Here is a 21,642-nt window from a genome sequence, read left to right as displayed (position 1 = left end):
ATGTTGTCGAGAGCCGTATTGATTGCCTAAACCAATTTCCCATTTACAACCAGTGATGCTTCAAGCCTGCAAATGTAGCTCTGCGTGGGGAAAAGCCCTGCCAGAGTGAGGACTTGAGCTGTAAGAAACCAGGTTCCCCACGGAAGTGATAATTAATGCAATTAGACGTGCACAGTATGTCTAGAGGTAGTCTGGGCATGTATGTATCTACTCTGTCTTTATCAGATAAACAAATGAAAGTCTTTTACTTAAGTAAATTATTTCCTGTGTTAGAATCCACCTTGTCACATGTTTGCTTTGGTTTTTGGAAGTAAAGGAGGACATCCATCCTGGTAATCCTTTTTCCTTGGTACCCTCTGTATCCTTACCAGGCGATGGGTTTAGTCCATGAAATGACTAATGAGATCATCACCACCACCATCATAAGCGTAAATGGAGCAGCGTTCATGGTATTCAAGCATTGGGATTACAAAGATTTTTGACGCCCATGGCACCACACTGAAAGAACTTGGAACAGAGGTGTCCTCGGGCCCCTCCGTTTGTGTTTTACAAAGGTAGGGGGAGAGAATGGCCTTTCTCTTGGAGGGTAACATGTAAAGATCCATTTGCTTCTCTTCTCTGCCCTTAAAACAACAGACAATATTTTTCCAGCAACTTCTCTGAATTAATTTACATTTGGCCAAACAAAAACTGAGGAGAGTGGTGTTGAGGGGCAGGTCTGGTTTTGAACACGTGTTTGATTTTGCTAATCCCAGCAATGCACAGACTTGCTTTTGTCCATTTCATACCCCAAATTCTGGGATCATGGACATACTCACCCACCAGAACTGAGCAGTGGTTTGCATTTCCATGAAGGGCCAACTGATAGAGTTCACCTTCTTTGCGGGGGAGAAAAATTCAAGCTAGACAAGAACTTTTATGGCAGGTAATTATTATTTGAAATTTATTTGAATTTCTGAAGACAAATTTGTTTCTTTGTACGTACTTCAAAGTAAATAGGTACTCGTTACCTTTTTTTTTCTCTTTCATCTGGTAAGTTTCTGTAGACGGAAGAAAGTTAGTGCTTCCTTGTGGTATTTTGAAAGTTTTATTTTTGTGCCTCCGATTGGCAGACTTTCCTGTCCGTAAGCCAGTGTCGAAATGATGGTGCGGGTAAGTGTTCCGGTGTTGTAGAAGATTTTTTTGATGCAGTTTATGCCCGAGTAAATTTATCTTCTTTGTCCTACTTTACAGTCCCATATTTAATATGTTAAGAACCTCTTTATAAACAAAACAGAGAAAGAGGAGAGGAGAGCCTTTCTAGAAACAAAGAGTGAAGGGAAGGTCATTTTTAAGTGTCTGCTTAGATCTCAATTTGGGAAGATCTCATACTTCGGAACCAAAGTTTGGAACCGTGAATTCATTGAGGGTGAGGGTGACAGTCTTGCATGTTTTGTTTCCATCTTCCTTTGAAATCTCATGCACATGCGCGCGCGCGCGTGTGTGTGTGTGTGTGTGTGTACGCATATCTGCACTTTCTGGTGATAAGGTCTGTAATTTTCATAAGCTTTTCAAAGCCACTGCTTTAAAATACCTTTTTGACGATAAGTTTTTAACGTATTTGTTTTGAGATCTGTTCTTCCCTATTAAAAAAACAACTTCCGGGGCGCCTGGGTGGCGCAGTCGGTTGAGCGTCCGACTTCAGCCAGGTCACGATCTCGCGGTCCGTGAGTTCGAGCCCCGCGTCAGGCTCTGGGCTGATGGCTCAGAGCCTGGAGCCTGTTTCCCATTCTGTGTCTCCCTCTCTCTCTGCCCCTCCCCCGTTCATGCTCTGTCTCTCTCTGTCCCAAAAATAAATAAAAACGTTGAAAAAAAAAAATTAAAAAAAAAAAAAAAAAAAAACAACTTCCGATATTAGTTAACTCTTTAAATGCTTCCTTTGCAGAATAAAATCCTTTTTTGCAATATATTCATCTTTTGTTTGGTTTAATTTACTGTCCACTTAAAATTTTAATCTGCATTCTTCTAGGGGGCTTCTCCCATGAGTATGTTTTTTCAAAGCAAAGGATTTTTTTTTTTCAACGTTTATTTATTTTTGGGACAGAGAGAGACAGAGTATGAACGGGGGAGGGGCAGAGAGAGAGGGAGACACAGAATCGGAAACAGGCTCCAGGCTCTGAGCCATCAGCCCAGAGCCCGACGCGGGGCTCGAACTCACGGACCGCGAGATCATGACCTGGCTGAAGTCGGACGCTTAACCGACTGCGCCACCCAGGCGCCCCTCAAAGCAAAGGATTTTAATAGAAACAGATGAGACTTGGATTTGATGTGTTTTGCATGTGGGAAAATGGGTATTTAAGGGCAGTCTGTGATGCATGCTCTGTAGACCATGGAATGTTCTTTACCACAATTGTATTGTGCCTGTCCATGCAGTGTCTGTGGTAAAACCAGGCTTTCTTAACCTTGATAATGTACTAGAGAGGATCCTGGCCTGGTGGGTCTGGAGACTAGGTTGTATTGTCTTCTGGGAAAGCAGTTCAAGGAAGCACAGATTTTATTTTAAAATCTGCGTGGTCACTGTGGTTTCACTCAAGGTGATAGGTACCTGTGAGTTTTGTGTGTGTGCTGCTGTTTTGAGAACAAGCATCAGTTACCCATTAACCTGGGTAAAAAGGAATTGAGTTCTCCTCTGGCATTTTTAGGAGCTTAAGAATTAGGTCTTAAGTTAATCAGAGAAATAAAAGAGGTCACATTTTTAAGAAATGGAATCTCTGATGTTTAAAAACTCATACATGCACCTTGGTCTTGGCAACAAAAAGAAAAGGTAACGGGTTAAGAGGGTTTTGTGTTGTTGTTTTTAAAGAGAGCATTTCATGATTTGACCACAGATTACATTTTTGGCCTTAATGATCTAATTTGGCTACAGAATTACGATAGGAATTTCTTTTTTTTTTTTTTTTAATTTTTTTTTTTTAACGTTTATTTATTTTTGAGACAGAGACAGAGCATGAATGGGGGGAGGGTCAGAGAGAGGGAGACACAGAATCTGAAACAGGCTCCAGGCTCTGAGCTGTCAGCACGGAGCCCGACGCGGGGCTTGAACTCACAGACCGCGAGATCATGACCTGAGCCGAAGTCGGACGCTTAACCGACTGAGCCACCCAGGCGCCCCACGATAGGAATTTCAACAGCCAGTTACTGAACCCTTACCAGGTGCTGAGCCCCAGCCAGACTACCACTGCAGGAGTGAAGAAGACTGAAGCATGGTGGTAGATCCCCTGGGGCTAACAATTCGGGGCACAACAGCAGCCTAATGATGCCATCGCTTCATGCTTTGTTTTACTTTCATGTTTTTCTCCATTCGCTTAGGATGGCTATTTTACCAGTCATACATCCCTTGGGAAAATGTGAATGTCACTGGGCACCCCAGGAAATTGTTTTTTAAGTTTATGTATTTATTTTGAGAGAGAAATATGAGCAGAGGCGGGGCAGGGAGAGAGGGAGAGAGAGGATCCCAAGCGGGCTCTGTGCCATCAGCTCAGAGCAGGACGCCGGGCTCGATCCCAGGAACTGAGATCATGAGATCATGACCTGAGCCGAAATCAAGAGTCGGACACCTAACGGACTGAGCCACCCAGGTGCCTCAGGAAATACTTTTTTATGCTTAAACGTAAATTGTAGTCAAATACGGGTTGTGTTTCTCCAGAGGAGAAGCTGTTCTGGGTAGCTGAGCTTTACCAAATGGCTCAGAATTTGTCCCTGTGATGGTGTCTTCTCTCACTTGGACCGTTATGGTTTGAAAACTTTCTGAAATTGATGACCTGTTTAGACACATTCTTTAGCAATCTGTTGAGCATGATCTAAGCTTCTGTTAGTAAGTTAGGTCTGTTGCCCTAAGTCATAATTAGTATGTTGTGCTGTAATAATAGCAATGTCACTGGGGACCATATAGCTTACAGGGCTTTGTGCCAGAATTTCTGCTTTTTCTTTTTTTTTTTCTCTTCATATTTTTTAATGTTCATTTATTTTTGAGACAGAGAGAGAGGGAGACACAGAATCTGAAGTAGGCTCCAGGCTCGGAGCTGTCAGCACGGAGTCTGACACGGGGCTCCAGCTCCCCAACCACGAAATCATGACCTGAGCCAAAGTCGATGCTTAACCAGCTGAGCCACCCAGGCGCTCCTCTGCTTTTTCTCAACATCATTTTACCATCTCTTCCCTTGCTGTTGGGATTTGCCTTTGAGTTACTATGGCTTTCTGAAGCAATCCCCCGAATTTGTAATCTGATCTGGGCTGTAGGGGAAGGAGGGCACACAGCCAAATTTAATAGAATCCCCCGTGAAAAAGAGTAAATTGGCCATGGGTTTAAGGTTTCGGTGTAAGCAAAGTTCATCGATTTATTTTTTATTGTTTATTTGATTATTTTCTATTCTCATTAGGGTTCTAAGCAGACACCTAAACTCTGGGTAGGTATGTCATTATCACATAAGGATGCTTTACAATATTTCGTGGTATTCTACATACAGATGTTGTAATGCATTCTTACTATATTGATGAAATATGACAAGCAGTTTACAGAAGCTTAAATATAAGAGGACTGTCACTTTGACATCTGTGTGTTTTTCTCTGACATTCCACGAAACTTAATCCATTGTACGTATTGATTTTGGCACTGGTCAGGTCTCAAAGTAGCTAAAACTACAGAAAACAAGTGTAGGTTTTTAGCGTCCACACACTTTGTCCATTAAATGTGTTTAATCCCCACTCTATGTCTTGTTTGAGGGTTGTTTTTTCTTTCTTTCTTTCTTTCCATCTTTCCATCTTTCTTTCTTTCTTTCTTTCTTTCTTTCTTTCTTTCTTTCTTTCTTTCTTTCTTTCTTTCTTTCTTTCTTTCTTTCTTTCATCATTCCAGTTTGCTTTATGGGAGTGGTATTGCAGAAAAAGCTCTTAATACAGTCTTGTACACCCCTGGTGTCAGCTAAGGAGAAGCACTGAAACGGGAAATGTTAGGATCTCGCCATAATCTCCTAAAGTGTTCCGCACTATTTTTTCCTTGTTGACTCAGAACAAACACTAAAGGAGGCACTGAATGACCTCAGGTTTTCTTCTGGCCCATACTTATTATAGCAGAGACCAGAAACAGCAGCCCCGATCCAAAACCTTCAGTGGGCAGCTTGGGAAAAGTGTTTTACATGGGACTGTTGTTGAAGTCCATGGAAATCAGGGCAGAGCTAAAGGATCTGATTGATCTAAGACATTTCAGCCTTCTGCTTCTAGGTGCCATTTCCGACGCTCCTTCTCCTGTAAACCATGTTAACTACATAGTAGTAAGTCCTGTGTTTCTTTTCTTTCTTTTCCTTTAATTTTTTTAATGTTTATTCTTTTTTGAGAGAGCATGAGCGGGGCAGTGGCAGAGAGAGAGAGAGGGAGACAGCGGGGGATTGGCAGAGAGAGAGAGAGGGAGACACAGAATCCGAAGCAGGCTCCAGGCTCTTGAGCTGTCAGCACAGAGACTGACGTGGGGCTCAAACTCACAAACTGTGAGATCGTGACCTCGGCTGAAGTCAGACAGTTAACTGACTGAGCCACCCAGGTACCCCTCTTTTCTCTTTAACAGGATCATCTCCGTATTTCTTTAAAAATATTCTACCTATAGAGGCGCCTGGGTGGCTCAGCCAGTTAAGCATACCACTCTTGATTTCAGTTCAGGTCACAATCCCACGGTTCGTGAGTTTGAGCCCCGTGTCAGGCTCTGTGCTCATAGTGCAGACCCTGCTTGGGATTCTCTCTCCCTTCCCCTCTCTCTCTGCCCCTTCCCACTCTCTCTCTCTCTCTCTCTCCCCCCCTCTCAAATCAATAAACTTAAAAAAAAATATTGTATGTATACAGTATTTGCCTTCTTTAGGTCATAAAATGAGAACACAGACACAAGAATCGAAATGTACCAATTCGTTTTCCTATGCAATTGATTCATTACCTCAAAAAATACTTTTTAATTAGCTAACTAAGAATAATTTTGGACATTGGCTGTCCTAGGCTCTGAGTGCTAGATACTCAGAAAACATGGACGATTTAATCATGGCACTTGGAAAGCTTGCAGCCCAGTGGGGAGGAGCAGCGGGACCCTGACGGTGAACATCCTGCTGGTAAGTGCCCTTGCGGGGGCAGGTGCCAAGGGGAGCTCGCTTCTCTGAACCCAGTCTCCTTATCTGTTACGGGGAGTGTGGGAGGGGGACAAATCTCACGAAGCTGTTTTGCAGCTCGGCTAAGATAACGCATGTGAAAACCTTGTAAAATTGTACGGCGTGGACCCCATCTGTTGTCAGGTGTGGTTTAAAATAGAAGGTGGGAGACTTTCTGTCCTGACACCATTTAGATAATCCAGCTCTGAGATTGTGAGTTAAGGGGAAACAATGCACATCAGTGTCGAGTGCAGTTCCCTGGAGAACATTAGAGGTTGTATTATTCAGAGCCGCTCCCTCTAGAAAATCATATTATCGACGTGAGGCCCAGTGGTGAGGACGGCAAGAACAGTGCGGCTTTGTTGGATATCACTGGCTGCCGTCGGCCTTTCTCAGCACCCACGGTGTATTTTCACCCTACCCACAAATAAGAACGTACAGAGCCTCGCAGCCCTGGGATCTGAACAAGGTGCCTGTTTTATGTTTGGGTTCTAGGGTCTTTATAGCAGTCTCTCAGTGTTTCTACGTATTGGTATTCCCCTCCTTCTCCTTCTTTTAGTTCTTTAAAGGCCTGGAGATTACATGTCTCAGTTTGCCCGGGACCATCCTAGTTTATGTCTGTTGTTCCAACACCCCATCTACCCGATGTGTTCGCACTCTCAAAAGTGCCCTGAGTTGGGCCATAAGCTATATATGGTTCAAGGCATGGAAGGAAGGAAGGAAGGAAGGAAGGAAGGAAGGAAGGAAGGAAGGAAGGAAGGAAGGGAGGGAGGGAGGGAGGGAGGGAGGAAGGAAGGAAAGAAGGAAGGAAAGAAAGAAAAAAGAAATATGAAATTTGGAGGAAATTTCAATGCCTTGGTTCAAGGCATTAAAAAAAAAATGAAAATAGTGGAATTGTAAAGATCTGTGAGAACTGACCTCAGTCACTGCACTGACCGGGAGTGTGGATTTGGTCCCATAATGTCCTGGAATGCAGTTTGCAGGTGGAAGTCCGGAGAGCCTGGTCCTCCACACACACCGCAGCAGGTTCCCTACTGAGAGCTGTTCAGACAAGAACGTGTGTTTGTGCCCTGTGGCTCAGAACGGTAGCCTTGACACCCTCCGTGTCAGTTTCCATACTAGCTTGGCTTGTTGGAGCTTGAAGGCTCACATTCCTTCTTTTCTTCTTTTTTTAAATTTTTTAATGTTTATTTTTGAGAGAGAGGGGGAGGGAAGGAGGGGCAGAGAGAGAGAGAGAGAGACACCCACACACAGAAGGCAAAGCAGGCTCCAGGCTCTAAGCTGACAGCACAGAGCCTGACACAGGGCTTGAACTCAAACCGTGAAGCCACCCAGGCACCCCAGGCTCACATTCCTTCTTAAAGGCCTCCCCAGGTGTTCATTGATGTGAGGATTTGCATTAAGATGGTATTCATCTTGGTATTTTTTAAGTTACCTCTGCACCCACTGTGGGGCTTGAACTCAGGACCATGAGTGAGATCAGCAGTCTCATGTTCTACCGCCTGAGCCAGGAGGGAGCCCCCATTTCCATCTTGGTTTTGACCATTGTTCACCCATGGCAGCCAGCCGGGGGGGGGGGGTGGGTAGGAAGCAGGTCTAGTGCCTGCAGCTCTCGTGGCATAACTCCAGGGGGTGGGTGTGAGTGGGAGGCGGCTCCCAGGGGTGGGCCTGCAAGGCAGCGTCTCCCCCACATCCTCCTGCTCCTCCCTCCGAATGAGAAGGTAGGACCTTAAGGTGCAGTAGCCTAAAGAGAAAATGGTGCAAGGGGGTGGGTGCCACTTTCTGCATCCCCCCCCCCCGCGACCCTCACTGTAACAGGGTGAAATTGTCCCTTCCTACCAACCAGCAATCATGTGGAATTTGTTAAAAGGTCAAGAGGATCCCCTACTATCTTAGTATCTGTGATCCTAGGATTTTCATAGCAGAGCACTTGACCAAAAAGTTCATTGCACGTTGTGGTTGGTTAAAAGCAATGCATAACTGCCCTTCTCCGTTGACAGCTGTACTGGAGTTTGGGCTTGGCCTCTTTGCTCATGAGCCCTAAAGAAATATGTATGAATTAAGTCTTGAAAAGCGAAGGCACAAGGTCAGAAAAGAAAGAAAAACCGATGGGACAGTCAATGTGGTGCTCTCCCCAGAGAGCCCACTCTTCAGAGAGGTCAGACGTGGTATAAAGATCTCTGTTAAAACCAGTGTTGGGGCGCCTGGGTGGCTCAGTCGGTTGAGCAGCCGACTTCGGCTCAGGTCACGATCTCGCGGTCGGTGGGTTCGAGCCCCGCGTCGGGCTCTGTGCTGACTGCTCAGAGCCTGGAGCCTGTTTCCGATTCTGTGTCTCCCTCTCTCTCTCTGACCCTCCCCCGTTCATGCTCTGTCTCTCTCTGTCTCAAAAATAAATAAACGTTAAAAAAAAATTAAAAAAAAAACAAAACCAGTGTTGCTCACACTTGAATGTGGGCTCTTGTGGAGATGCAGATTCCGATGTCCTCGGGCTGGGACGGGGAGCCCCAGACTGCTTTCTGACTGGCGCCGCGGGGAGTCAGGACACGGGTGCTTCAGCTGGTTCTGACTCTGGATGTCGCTGTTGCACCACAGGCAAGTTAGAGTGACACGGGGGGGGGGGTGAGGGGGGGGACCCTGGACTGTCACAAGCTGCTGTGCTTTGCAGAGGCTAGAGCAGGAAGAACCATCCAGTGACACCTTACCTCTGGTTCCCAGTGTCTTTGGAACTCTTCAATAACGTGTCCTGTGCAGAGGCCCAGCGTTCCTGCCAATAAAATACAGACATGCATTTTGTGGGCTTGGAATTCCAAACACGGGCTCCTTTTACATCAGTGGAGGGCTGGGAGGACAGAAGTCTAAGAAAATGAATAGGAAACTAGAGGAAGTTCAGAAAAGAAAGTTCCATCCCCTCTTGCTTCCATTCTAGGAGAGAAGCTGTTCCTCTCTTTACCCGTAAGGACGCGGGGCCACCATTCACTGGTTTCTCTGACTGTATTCTGCCTCTTGGCCTCTGTTACTTCACAGAACGTTCTCCTCTACAAAAGCAAACGGGATCTTAATGTAGGTGATCTTCAGAGCCCTTTCGGTTGTTAAGCCACAGCAACCAAGAATTTCGTGGTCACACAGCATTATATATGTAATCTATTCACATGTTTTCACTTGCTGTGTGTGGTTTTATTTCTATAAGGGCACCTCCAAAATATGTTTGAGTGTCAACATAAATATTTTCTGTTTTTGCCTACAGTCTCGGCTCTCTTTAAAAAAAAAAAAGAAAAAACCTTTGGGGGCACCTGGGTGACTCAGTTAACTGAGTGTCTGACTCCTGATTTCAGCCCAGGCCACTGTCCCAGGGTTGTGGGATTGAGCCCCGTGTTGGGCTCCTCCCTAAGCGTGGAGCCTGCTTGGGAGTCTCTCCTTCTTTTTCTCTCTCTTCCTCTGCCCCTCTTTCCAAAATAAGAAAAAACAAAACACATCAAAACATCTTTGTTTCATAGCTTCAAGAAAATTTTATGGAATTCATAGTTGACTGTATTAAATTCTCCTTCCATGAGACTAACTTAAAGATTCTGACCTCACAAGGGCAGCAATAGCTAAATTTTCTTCTGTGGTTTACCAGCACTTTCTCGAACCATCTGCTTATTCTGGGTGTGGACATGTGCATTAGATACCTCCTTAAAAGGATAATTGAGAGCCTATTCCAGAAGGTACGTAGGGTCCAAGTGTATGTTCTTGACTACAGCGACTTCTTCAGTCTTAGGACAGGAATCTAGAATTTACTCCCATCTCTGTTCTGACCAGTCAGTTACACATCAAGCCTCTTATAATGTAGTAGGTAATGAGCCACTGTAAGTCAATCAAGGATTTCTCTTTCCTGGACTTCCGGATGAAAGAATGAAACATTTTTGATACATTTATCCCCAGTGACAACATTAATACTCTATATAGGAACTGAGTTTATAAAACCTGAGTTACTTTGAGCCAAGATTGAAGACTAAGCAGAGAATCCCCTAGTGAACAGTGAAAATTGTCATGTTAATTTCAAACTTCCTGAAAACACATCAGTTGTGTGCAGAGAGATTTCGGATGCGTAGTTTTTGGTGTTGTGTTTACTGTGTTACAAGCAACACAGACCCGGAACAGGCTGGAACAGCATGGGGGCTTAGAAGCTGTTAGCCAACACCTGTAACTGCCTATCAACCTGTAATTTATATTTATTTATTTCTAAGTGTATTTATTTGAGAGATAAATCATGAGCAGGAGACAGGCAGAGAAGAGAGGAGAGGGCGAGAATCTCAAGCAGGCTCTACACTGTCAGCACAGAGCCCGATGTGGGGCTCGAAATCATGAACTGTGAGATCATGATCTGAGCCCAAATTGGACGCTCAGCCATCCGAACCACCCAGATACCCCTATATTTATTTTATTAAACAGCGTAACCCTAATAAAAACATGTCCCTGAGATGTTAGACGTCTTAAATTAGAAATAATAGATACTTTGCCATTAATGAACATTTATCTTCCCTTGATGGCTAGAAATTCTTGTTTGGGCTTCTCCCTACCCCCTTCCTGTAAGTTCACGAAAATGTTTGTGAATTAATTTTGCTTCGGTGTGATACACATGCCCTAACAGACCTTTCTACCCTCCTGTAGCTGGATCTCAGTGTTCGCTGCCTTTCTGAGTTTGGGACCTTGCCTTCTCGCCTCCTTGCTGTCACTGCTCCTACCCACGAGGTGTTAATACCCAGGAGGCTAAATGTTCAGTAAGGCCCCCAGGGGAGCAGATGTCCGCTCTCATCCTCCCAAGCTGCCCTTCTGGGGACATGAGTTCAGCCTGTGTTTCTGACTCAAGCCCAGCATTTTTGTCCTGGGTTAGGGGTGAAGCCTGTCTTGGACAGGCTCCCTCCTCTCGCACTTTTCCAGGTGTGGGAGAGTTGAGCCGTTGCTATCAGAGCCTTCTAGAAGAAGGAACAGAGAGGCAGGGCCTGGAGGAGGCAGGACCTGTGCACGAGGAGGCAGGGATTGAAGTCCCGCTGCTGAGTCGCCTTCCCCAGGCCTGTTGCCTTTCCCAGCTGAACAGGTTGAATGATCGATGGCATTCAAATGGGCCCCCAGAGGACGTGTCTGTGCCCTCTGACCATTTGAAATTGGTGGGAATGACGCCAGGGGTCTGCCCTTCCCTTGATGACCAGGAGACAAGGCTCAGGTGTGGCCTATCATTGGTCAGGCTTTCACTCTGTTGCTCCTATCCAAAGCATCCCTCAGTGGAATGAGATGCTGGCTAAATCCAAGCGTTTCCATTCTCCGCTTCGGCCGGTGCCAGCGCCCCCACCCTACACCCTGGTGTTTACTCACCTACCACGGGTAGATGAACGTGAGCAGGACCTTTGCAGAGTCACGAAAGCAGTGTGCTTGCCCCGGCATGAAAGCCTGAGACGATAAAAAAAAGCAGTGAATGTTTTGAGTCTCCTGCATTCAAAAGGGAAAAGCTTAAGTGAGGTTTGTTTCAGCTAAAGAAAACAACATCTAAGACTTGCTGGAACAGTTTGTAGGACATATAAGGGCAACTTTGAGGGTGTCCGGGGGCACAGCAGAACCTGGTTTTTCCCAAGTCTCTAGGTTTAGTTTCTGGTTCCAGCTTTTCCTGTAACCATTTTTAATTGAAGTGCATATGCTCTATTGATAACACAATGTACCATTGTGGGCTGTGTACTTGTCATCTTTTAAGTTTCTCTAAAATAAGTAGGAACTTGTATGTTCTGGAGAAGACGCAAGAACTTCTGGGAAATGTCTGCTTGGCATGGCTGTGCCTCTCTGTGAAAGAGTCTGAAGTAAAAATTTTCAAAGTCAAAGTATACTCAGAGGGGAAATTTTCTGTGAAGTCTGAAAAAACCATTCCTGGAACATCTCTTGTCTTCTCTCAATAGTACTAGTAATAAGAATAAGAATAAGAATAAGAATAAGAATAAGAATAATCATAATAGAAGACCCAACCTACCATTCCTTAAAATGGTAAGAAGCCTAAGCAAAATAGTTGAAAGTAAGATAATTTATTTTGTGTTACTCATTGGGATTAAAATGCTCAGTGACTTTGGGGCGCCTGGGTGGCTCAGTCGGTTAAATGTTCATCTCTTGGTTTTGGCTCAGGTCTCACGGTTTTTAAGATGAAGCCTTGAACCAGACTCTGGGCTGACCATGCAGAACCTGCTTGGGATTCTCTTTCTCCCTCTCTGCCCCTCCCCCACTTATGTCTGTGTGAATGTGTGTGTGTGTGTGTGTGCGCGCGCGCGCGCGTGTACACTCTCTTTCAAAATAAATAAACTTTGAAAAAAAATAAAACGTCTTCTCCTTCTCATGTCCAGCAAGCCCAACAAATGTCCTCTCATTTAGCCTCTGTTCACCTCTCTGCTCTTTACCTTTCTTAAATAAACTCAATTGCTCAAATCTATAGAGCTTTTTCTTTCCCCAAGTGCCTTTGGACCATGCTTTCACAGGGAAAAAAAGGGGGGGCAGATTTTAATTTTAATGAAGATCACTTCATCAGTTTTTACTTTTATGGATCTTTCATCGTCCTCTGGAAACTCCTCTCCAAGCCCTAGGTCTTGAAGATCTTCAGCGTTTTCTTCTAAAGGTTTTAGAAGGTATTTTTTGTTTTACATTCAAGACTATGGGTCCTATCAAATTGATTTTTGTGTGAGGTGAAACGTTGAGGTCAGGGTTTTTTGTTTTGCCTCTAAGTGGCCATTTGCTGTTCTTTGAAAAGATTTTCCTTCCTTTATGGAGTTGTTTGATATGCCATCGTGGGACTTGGTGGGAGCACCGATGTGTCTGGCTGCTTCTGGGCCCCGTCCTCATTTCCCATACTCCCCCAGCTGGCCCTTACCTGTTGTTCACTCCTCACCTTCAGTGACGTTTCCCTAGAGATGCTTCTGAGGACCGCCCATCCCACCGGCTCCATTGTCCTCATCTTCAACCCTAAAAACGTTGGCCTTTGTATTCTCACTCAACACCTACTTTTTTCCTCCCTTGTGGTATTTAGCGTAATGTTAATAATTTCCTCGTGTGTGTGTGTGTCACTGTGTGTGAAATTCCTGCCTCGAAGCCCCAAGAAGGCAGGAACTGGGTTTATTTTGTTGACCCCTCAAGTTCCAGCAGTGTGCCTCTAACATGCTGAGTGCCCAGTCGTTATTTTTGGGGTAAATGAATGGCAGAAAGTTAGGCCTCTTGGGGATGTTTTATTTTTATTTTTATTAATGTTTATTTTGAGAGGGCACAAGTGGGAGAGGGGCAGAGAGAGGGAGACAGAGGATCCGAAGCGGGCTCTGTGCTGACGGCAGAGAGCCCGATGTGGCGCTTGAACTCAGCAATCATGAGATCATGACCTGAGCCGAAGTCGGATGCTTAACCGACTGAGTCATCTAGGTGCCCCTTGGGGGATGTTTTCTAAATCAGAGGGTGCCATTTTCTTAAAATCAGTGGACATTCTTGGGGCGCCTGGGTGGCTCAGTCAGTTGAGCATCTTACTCTTGATCTCGGGTCAGGTCATGATCTTGCGGTTCGTGGATTTGAGCCCCACATCAGGCTCTGCACTGACAGCATGAAGCTCTCTTGGGATTCACTCTGTGCTCCCTCTTTGCCCCTCCCCTGCTCTTGGACTCTCCCTCTCTCAAAATCAATCAAATTAAAAAATTAAATCAGTGGACGTTCCTGGCTCTTGGAGCCTTAGGATTTATTTTTTCTCAGTTAACCCACCTTTTACGGTAGTGGTTTTGAGAACCTTAGGCCTGAAACAGAATCACCTGGAGGACTGGTTAAGATGCAGACCCCACCAAAGATCGTGATTCAGTAGGTCTGGGATGCATTTCCAAGAAGTTCCCAGAACATCCAAGCTAATCCTGCTGCCAAGGAACCACACTTTGAGAGCCTTTTGCTTGAAGATGAAGCAACTAAAGATGCGTTATCCCCGTTGGCCTAGTGACAGTCCCAGGCACCCTTAAACTCACCATTCAATTACTTTTGATCAGTTTCAGAGTAATCACAGAGAATATCCTGTAGGAATCCAATCCCAGAGGAGTTCGAGGCAACATGCCTGCTACAGCAGTAAATAAATGAGAATTTCACATTTAAAAAAAAATTAAAATAGGAAATGAAAAAAATCCTTTCAAATGACAGTAAACTAATTCTCTTACAGCTGTGGCCATCACATGTGGGTCCTTTAATATTTGAATCGGCAAAAGCACTGACATTTTAACTCAAAACCAGTAGCAATGAAGATGCTTGCTAACTAAGAGCAAGATTTCACTGATGAGAACAAATTTATAAATGAAAGAGTTAGGTCTCTGCTGTGGTCTGTTTTCCCTACACCCTTTAGAGATGAACCAAAGCAAATCGGTAAGTTCTATTTTGTGTGCCTATGCGGAGTCATAAAAGCAGTTTCCTCTGAAGTCAACAAAAAACATAAAGGTGATAAGCTTTAAAAAAAACAGCTTCGGGGCGCCTGGGTGGCTCAGTCGGTTAAGCGTCCGACTTCAGCTCAGGTCACGATCTCGCGGTCCGTGAGTTCGAGCCCCGCGTCGGGCTCTGGGCTGATGGCTCAGAGCCTGGAGCCTGCTTCCGATTCTGTGTCTCCCTCTCTCTCTGCCCCTCCCCCGTTCATGCTCTGTCTCTCTCTGTCTCAAAAATAAATAAAACGTTAAAAAAAAATAAAAAAAAAAAAAACAGCTTCAACACTTCTGATTCTGATTTGTCTGCCCGTCCGTTGCCCTGTTGTTTTGCAGAGAAAAACAGCTAGTTTTCAGCCTAGGTGGTTATGATCTGATAAACTCTGATCACTGAAAATTTCCTGGAAAGAAAATTTACCTTCATTTTCTTCAAGTGTTCAGGAAGCTGTGTGGATTCCAGCAACCCGGCTGGAGCAGAGCCAGGCTGGGCTCTGAGCGTCTGCAGGCTCTGAGGTGCCTTTAACCTGTTGGAGGAGCATTGTTCGTATACACACTCGCAGAAAGTGGATGTGGATGGGCGGGGGGGGGGGGTCTGGGCGAGGGCTGGACACGCCCACACCCACTTTGGGGCACAAGGAGGCAGGTCTTAACACGGGAATTCTTTTCAAATAATGCGGAAAAGAGAGGAGTCAGGAATTGGCTGTGTTAGTACAGCTCATCTGTTAAACATACTCTGAAATCTAAAGTCTCTTTCAACCCAAAGCAGAGATCCAGTTAGACTGTTTGGGGCATGGGGGCAGGTGGGTGTCCTTGTTTGCTCCTTGCTGTATCCTTTGTGCCAACAACAGTGCCTGGCACATGACAGGGCACTTGTTAAGTGAATAAATGAATGTGTTTATTATTGCTTCCTCCATACATTCTCTTTAATGTCTGCATTTCAACTTGTTCCTGAGACAGAAACACTTCTTCTGGCCTCTTAAATATCACCCCAGAGAATAAGATTGTAAACATAACTGTTTGAACAAGCATAGCATAAAATTTTTATAATGGGGACAACCCAATTGCCTTTCTATGTCATAAATGAAACTAACATCCAGGACTCGGATTTAGATCTTGATTGATAATTGAGATTTCCTTCCAGCAAACCCTCCCCCTACCCCCAACCCCATACCAAGAAAATTATCCCCTGTATTTGAGAAGGGTAAACGGGGTTGGGTCATAATTAGGTAATTTGGTTGGAAAGTGACCAAGAGCTGGTTAACATGACCGCCACAATTCTTGTGGTAGGAGCCAATCCTAGAAACCCCCAGAAGATAATCTGATAATGAATGATGGCCAAAGTTTGCACTCAAACGTACTTTTAATTAAGTTACTTTTAATTAAACTCTGGACAGAAATATCTGGGCAGTCATGGAGGGTGTATAATAAGTTAGACAGGTTTTTGGATGGTTGTTTGAAAGACTGCCTTATTTAAAGAAATAAATGAGCTTTGCATGTTTTATTAGGGTAAAGGGGTGTGTGTGTGTGTGGACTTTGGCTTGTAGACTGTATTCTTTTTAGCTTTCTCTTGAGCACTCAGGCCTTAGTCCTCTTTGTTTTATCATAACTGAGCCCCTATGGAAACAGACATTGCTCTAGCCACAGCCCTACTTTTCATGTACTCTATTCTTTTTTTTTTTCAAGGTTTTATTTTATTTTATTTATTTGTTTTTGAGAGTGTGGGAGAGCAGGGGAGGGGCAGAGCAAGAGGGAGACAGAACATCCCAAGCAGGCTCGGAGCTGTCAGCACAGAGCCCCAAGCGGGGCTCACACTCACAAGTTGTGAGATCATGACCTGAGCTGAAGCCAAGAGTTGTACACTTAACTGACTGAGCCGCCCAGGTGCCCCAAAGTTTTTTAAGTAATCTCTACACCCACCGTGGGGCTCAAAGTCACAACCCCAAGACTAAGAGTTGCATGTTCCACCGACTGAGCCAGGCAGGCACCCCACCATGCACTTCCTTATCTCTTGACTTTGCATACTCTGTTCCTTCTGTTGAGAATGCCCTTCTTTGTCACCCTGGAAAACATTCATTCATCCTTTAAGACTTTGGCCACGTGGTCTCTTATGAATACATTTTTGGCCATTCACAGCCTGTTTGGGCAAGGTAAGACCATCTTGCTGTGGATTAGAATTAACTGCGTGTACACTGCTGTTCGAGTGCTTTGTGCTTTGTGTGTCTGTCTGCTTCCAGCAGTAGTGTGGCAGCCTCTGAGAATGATGCGGAGCTTTCGTTTATCTGCTGCCTCCAAGTAGAAAAGGAAGAGTGGCTGTACCAATTCTAAGAGTTGCAGGTCTTTAAAATGTGTTGAAGTGACAAAAATACACATAGAGTCCTCACACGTTGAAGAGAAAGAACCTCAGGGGGGCGCCTGAGCGGCTCAGTCGGTTGAGTGTCTGACTTCAGCTCGGGTCACGATCTTGCAGTTTGTGAGTTCGAGCCCCGCATCGGGCTCTGTGCTGACAGCTCAGAGTCTGAGCCTGCTTCTGATTCCGTGTCTCCCTCTCTCTCTCTGTCCCTCCCCTGCTTGCTTGTATTCTCTCTCTCTCTCTCTCTCTCTCTCTCTCTGAAAAATAAACATTAAAAAAAAAAAAGAAAGAAAGAGCCTCAGCTGGTCATGATGGCCACGTCAGCACTGAGAGATTGTGAGTGACTATTTTTTCTGTCTTCTCCAGATTTTAGGTAGCAAAAGAAACAATACTATGACATGTTGTAGACGAGATTCCAGAACGTGTACATCAAAACGGTGGTTTCCCCTCTTAACACTTGTCATTTGAACAGGAAGGTTCTTATTCCAATTTGACTGCCCTGATTCTGTCCATTTTTGAAATTACTATGATTCCATTGGGAGCCTCCCACCTAACCCTGAGCGGGGGAGCATGTTGGTCAGGTGAAAAAGTACTTAACGTATGGAGTCAAATGACATCCATAGTACAGTCTAAGGAACAAGGCGGATGGCCACGTGGACGAGCATCCTGGGGAGTCCCGGTCAAAGTGTGATGGGTGCATACGATGGCCTTTCCTATGCATCATGTGAGTCCCTCCTCAGGCTCTTAAACATGTCATCTCAAGGAGTAAGACGGGAAATACAGTTGCTTCAAAAACAAATGCCGTAAAATTCTGAAACATAGCTTTCTTTCTAAAAGGAATTTGAGTAAAGTATCCTTTCAGTAAGCTATACATCCCTCAGGTGAGGGCCTTGAAAGGTTCCCCTTATTTATTAGGTGCATAAATTTTTACTTGTTAAAGCAACAGGGCCCTTACCCACGAGGGCTGGAGTGCGGGCTCTAGGGCTGGATTGCCCACCCCCGCACTTGGCTCTGGCACTTCCTAGTTCTGTGAGCCAGGCATGTTTTTTTTGCTTGTTTTTAATGTTTATTTATATTTGACAGAGAGAAACAGAGCATGAGTGGGGGAGTGGCAGACAGAGAGGGAGACACAGCATCCAAAACAGGTTCAGGCTCCAGGCTGTCAGCACAGAGCCCAATGCGGGGCTTGAACTCACGGACCACGAGATCATGACCTGAGCCAAAGTCGGACGCTCAACCGACTGAGCCACTCAGGCACCCCTAGCCAGGCGTGTTCTGACCTCCCTATGCCTGAGCTTCCTGTTTGTAAAATGGGGAGAGAGAATTTTTAGTAGCTCGCAGGGTTATTGTGAAGTTTGAATGAGGTGATAACTGTTAGATGCTTTAAAAAATGCCTTGAATGTGGGGCGCCTGGGTGGCTCAGTTGGTTAAGCATCCAGCTCTTGATTTCAACTCAGGTCATGGTCTCGTGGTTCATGAGATCAAGCCCCACATAGGACTCTGTGGTGACAGCGCAGAGCCTGCTTGGGATTCCCTCTCTCTCTCTCTCTCTCTCTCTCTCTCTCTGCCCCCTCCCCCACCTTTCTCTCTCTCTCTCTGTCCCTCTCCCACTCATGCCCCCCCCCCGGAATAAATTTTAAAAAACCTAAATGCCCTGAATGTAACATAAGTTCACAAATTCTAAGATGCACATTTTTCACATTCTAACGTTTCTGAGATGAGGATATATCCTACAATTAATATAATCTTAATAAGCATTTTAAGACTGTTTAATTAGCAACATTAGTTTTTAATCAGTGCTACTTAAAGTAATGGTGCACCATAGAATGGATACCATTTATCTCAATAACTGATAACAGTAAGAGCTCAGTGAATACCAGCTGTCATCTGCTTGGTCATCAGCAGTGTCCTCGTCGTCATTATCTGGGCTCTAACCAAGGCAGTGGCATTTGGTTGGTTGCCAGAGCCAGTCTAGGGTATATGTCAAATCTCAAGTTCATCTATGTGTTTTCACTAATGCTTTCTTAGAGAAGACCCAGCGGGCTGTTCCTCCTGTTGGTTTCGTATTGAACTAATGTCATGCGTTTATGGGATAAATTCATGCAACGTCTACATTATTCTCTGCGCTGCGCTCGGGGAGCTACTAAAATGTTCTTCAGATTTGTCGCTTGAAATAGAGAAGATGACAAATTCTTTATTTTCTGTATTGATGTATTTCCCTAGAGGCTTTCAAAGGCGTGCTTTTTCTTAGTGAGCTCAACTAAGCCACCATTGTACTGCTTAAGATTTACTGGTTTGCAGCCTTCTCTGGGGAAGAAAAGAAGCAGTTTATTGATCTGTAACAGAGAATGGAACGTGGCCAACCCTTTTCTGGTTTATATAATGCACTGACATAAGAATCTGCATATCATTAAGAAGACTAAGTCCTCACAGTTTGAGGCCACCTGTCAGGCATGAACAATAACTGGGAAAAATCAATACACCATATGAAACTGTTGTTTTTGTATAGACACTACCCAGTTCCACACCCAGTGACACATATCTTATGATATTACCAGTGGCATGCTTGTTCCCTTTTTGAGGTTTCTCCTTCCTTTTGATTTTATCGTTCGGTTTGGGGGAGGGTGGGAGAGACCAATTTGGATCGGACATAAAGATTTTCTGCCAGGCGAAGGCTGTTCACTAACAGGAGGGGACCTTGGACCAAAGTTTATGAAGCTTCACTCAGGAGATTCTGGGCATATCTCCATCCAAATACCTTGACACCTACTTCATGCACCCATAACACATGCAGCCTGTTTCTTCTTGCCTTCTGTTTGCCCTCACGAGTTTAAGGGGTGGTATTTACAAGCCATTCTGAAGCAAGAGCACCAGCCCAGCGCACCGATCTAGAAAGGGGTCACAAATCAGCTTAGATTTGCTTTTGTTGGCTTTCAAAAGTATAATCAGTTGAAGAATTTCAGAAGCTGGGCTTCTGTCCTCTGTCCCTTTATCTCCCTGTTCTCTCTCTTCCTTCTTCTCTCCCAGTCCCCACATTTTTTTTTTTTAACTAATTTGCCAGACCTGTGTAGTCATTCCTATTCTTAAAGGTAATGCTCATTGTATCCCTAAAGCCAGCTCTGCCCGCACGGAGGTTACTGCTTCCCAAGCTCAATGCCATGGACCCGGACCAGTGCCTGTTTCCAACAGAATGTCAGGTGACTGCAGAGAGATTAGAGCCATCCTTTCCTCCTGGTGTGCCGTCACACACCAAGTGGGGACCAGCAGGGAGCTTCTTGGGGGAGGCTGAGAATCCGGTCTCTGCCAGTGGGTGGAGTGGCAGTCCCCAAAGCTGGAAAAGCCAAGCAAGGGAACAGTAAGTAGTTCGCTTTGAACTACAAGCATAAACCCATTCAGGCAGCGAAGACAATTTCACTAGCTCTTCAGCTAGCGACTGTCACTGTGTGATCACAGAGATCAGCCATTTCCTGTGCCTGCCTTCTATGTACTTGGATTTCTCACTTCTTACACTCTCCATGACCGTGGCCTCATAGTTCCCTTTCACGTTGCGTTTTGAAAATTCTTTCTTCTTTCTCCCGTGCACTTGAAAGCAAATAAAACCAGAGACGGGAAGTCTCCAATCTTTATTTTTTTTTTTAATAGTAACTATTACAAATCTAACTAAGGAGCTAAGTTCCTCCCTAATTGCATCAGCCAGGGGCAACCATAAGGAACATTTTGGTGTATTTATTTCTTGGGGTTTTAAATCAATGTGTAAATATGTACATATTTTTCACAAAATTGGGTTTATGACAGAATACAATTTTTATCGATGTTCTTTGAGTACTTTACTACATTATTGAAAGCTCTTAAGTGATTTCACTGGCTGCATTAGACGTGTATATGCGTATGTATTAGCATTTTGTTCTTTTTTTTATTTTATTATTTTTTTACATTTATTTATTTTTGAGAGACAGAGAAACAGAGCACACGTGGGGAGGGACAGAGAGAGCAGGAGACAGAAACCAAAGCAGGCTCCGAGCTGTCAGCACAGAGCCCGATGCGGGGCTCGGACCCACAAACAGTGAGATCGTGACCTGAGCCGACGTCGGACGCTTAACCCCCTGAGCCACCCAGACACCCCCAGCATTTTGTTCTTTTGGGGAGGTCACTGTGGGTTTCTGAACCGACGCTTGAATTCCCAACTTGGAATTTGTTAGATCAGTTTCTTCGGGTTTTGTGGGTCTAGAGTTAGGATCTGGGCACAGTGGAAATGGACTATTTTCCTCTATACCATTGTTTGCTTTCCTTACCAGCATTTTTCAAAAGGCGTTTTGAAAAAGCAGAGGTTAGAGCAATGTTCCCTTCCTGTTACTATTCTTTTTTCTTTTTTGTTTTAAATTTTGTGTTTCTACTATGTCTTATAGTAGTAATCTCAGTTAACTTTTAAATAGAGGATCAATATAAAGTAAGAAATATGGTGCCCATCGTGACCCCTAATGTTTCCGAACCATGTGCCATACTGTCATTTGAAGGTTATCTGACAGGACAGTGGGAGATATTGAAGACTTTTTTAAGAGGGGAGCTGACCGGCTCAGATTTATGTTTTAAAAGACCGAGTAGGCAAAAGACTTTGAGATACCTCAGAAGGGTTCCCATGAATCAATCCTTTAAAAATGTGAAGGCTTGCTACAACAGCAACTACCTTGAAGGT

At 44.7% G+C, this 21,642-nt stretch overlaps 1 protein-coding gene across 5 annotated transcripts in view; it reads left to right on the top strand.

Moving 5' to 3' along the window:
- The window catches only part of KANK1 (KN motif and ankyrin repeat domains 1), a 209,952-nt gene that overhangs the window by 119,224 nt on the left and 69,086 nt on the right, over positions 1-21,642 (top strand). The window lies entirely within an intron of this gene.

The sequence above is a fragment of the Leopardus geoffroyi genome, chromosome D4, assembly GCF_018350155.1.
Source record: "Leopardus geoffroyi isolate Oge1 chromosome D4, O.geoffroyi_Oge1_pat1.0, whole genome shotgun sequence".
In the NCBI taxonomy this organism is placed as follows: Eukaryota; Metazoa; Chordata; class Mammalia; order Carnivora; family Felidae; genus Leopardus; species Leopardus geoffroyi.
This window is presented reverse-complemented; position numbering and strand designations above follow the sequence as displayed.